This window comes from Octopus bimaculoides, chromosome 1, assembly GCF_001194135.2.
Source record: "Octopus bimaculoides isolate UCB-OBI-ISO-001 chromosome 1, ASM119413v2, whole genome shotgun sequence".
Lineage (NCBI taxonomy): Eukaryota > Metazoa > Mollusca > Cephalopoda > Octopoda > Octopodidae > Octopus > Octopus bimaculoides.
The window spans coordinates 21,825,212-21,827,100 of record NC_068981.1 but is presented as its reverse complement, the minus strand read 5'-3'; the positions used below and the strand labels follow the sequence as shown (position 1 = coordinate 21,827,100).

Below are 1,889 nucleotides of genomic sequence, written 5' to 3'. Positions count from 1 at the left end.
TGTGTGTGTGTATGTGTGTGTGTACACATATATATCTATACATATATAAATGTATGTGTGTTTTTTCAGTGTTTACAAATAACATGGGAACAATAAATAAATAGTTACCAGGGTAGCAAAAATTCACACGAGTAACAAGGATGTAACAGCCTATTCATAAAGATAGAAACTCCAGGTTTAGGTGAAATGTTTTTGTATCATATAGATAAATAAATAAATGGAGTTAAACGCAGTTGTTATTCAAATCTTTTTTACTTCCAACATATGTTTCGAAGACAACATTAGTATTATTCCAGAAGGAATAAAATGGTGTCAAACAATGCAATCTTCTCATCAGGGAAAGAAAGAAACCAAACACATCAATAAGACATTTTAACAGAATGTGATGACTGTGTATATGATGAAGGGAACGCTAGGCAAAAACATACACTCAGTTCCTATAAGTGATTACTATCATTCTATAAAATTCGACCTTTGACTGTCTTCTTACATTTCACTTCCACTAAATATATCTACTTCCATGCCTTTAAGCTTTATTCTACTTCACCTATCGCTCTATATCTCTTTCTCTACTATTAGTTTTCTGCTAATTTCTTTCTTTCTCTCCCTCCTCTGTCTATAAACTACCTTGACGTATCTACTAAATGTTTTTAAAAAAACTTGCTAGTGATCCCTTCATCATATACGCAGTCATCACATTCTGTTAAAATGTCTTATTGATGTGTTTGGTTTCTTTCTTTCCCTGATGAGAAGATTGCATTGTTTTACACCATTTTATTCCTTCTGGAATAATACCAATGTTTCCTTCGAAACATATGTCGGAAGTAAAAAGATTTGAATAACACCTGCGTTTAACTCCATTTAATTATTTTTCTATATATGTATATATATACACCCATATATACATATATGCATACACATATAGCATGCACACCTGGACACACATATATATGCATATATGTATATACACATACATATATGTATATACATATGCATATACATATGCATATATGTATACACACACACACACACACACACACACACACATGAATGTATCTTTTGTATTTATCCTATGACTGCTTGATAACCAATATTAGTCTGTCTACATCCCTGTGACTTAATGGTTCAGCAAAAAAAAAGAAAAAAACTGACAGAATAAGTACCAAACTATAAAAATTAAATATGTCCTGGTGTTGATTTGTCTAACAAAACCTTATAAGGTGGTGCTCCAGCATGGCCACACTCCAATAGATGAAACAAGTAAAAAATAAAAGATGCCATCATAAATTATCTGGATCCAGTTTCAAACTTAAATTAGAAATAAAATCAAGGGAGGGCATCCAGCTGTAGAAACTCTGCCAAATCAGATTGGAGCCTGGTGTAGCCATCCGGTTTCACCAGTCCTCAGTCAAATCGTCCAACCCATGCTAGCATGGAAAGCGGACGTTAAACGATGATGATGATGATGATGATGATGATGATGATGATGATGATGATGATGATCTATTGTGACCCTAACATTAAATATTTGACTGAAAACATTTACAGAAGGCGTAGGAGTAGCTGTGTGGTAAGTAGCTTGCTTATCAACCACATGGTCCCGGGTTCAGTCCCTCTGCGTGGCATCTTGGGCAAGTGTCTTCTACTATAGCCTCGGGCCGACCAAAGCCTTGTGAGTGGATTTGGTAGACGGAAACTGAAAGAAGCCTGTCGTATATATGTATATATATATATGTATGTGTGTATGTATTTGTATGTCTGTGTTTGTCCCGCCGACATCGCTTGACAACCGATGCTGGTGTGTTTATGTCCCCGTAACTTAGCGGTTCGGCAAAAGAGACCGATAGAATAAGTACTAGGCTTCCAAAGAATAAGTCCTGGGGTCAATT

At 35.3% G+C, this 1,889-nt stretch overlaps 1 protein-coding gene across 2 annotated transcripts in view; it reads right to left on the bottom strand.

Moving 5' to 3' along the window:
* The window catches only part of LOC106878075 (uncharacterized), a 47,515-nt gene that overhangs the window by 12,097 nt on the left and 33,529 nt on the right, over nt 1-1,889 (bottom strand). The window lies entirely within an intron of this gene.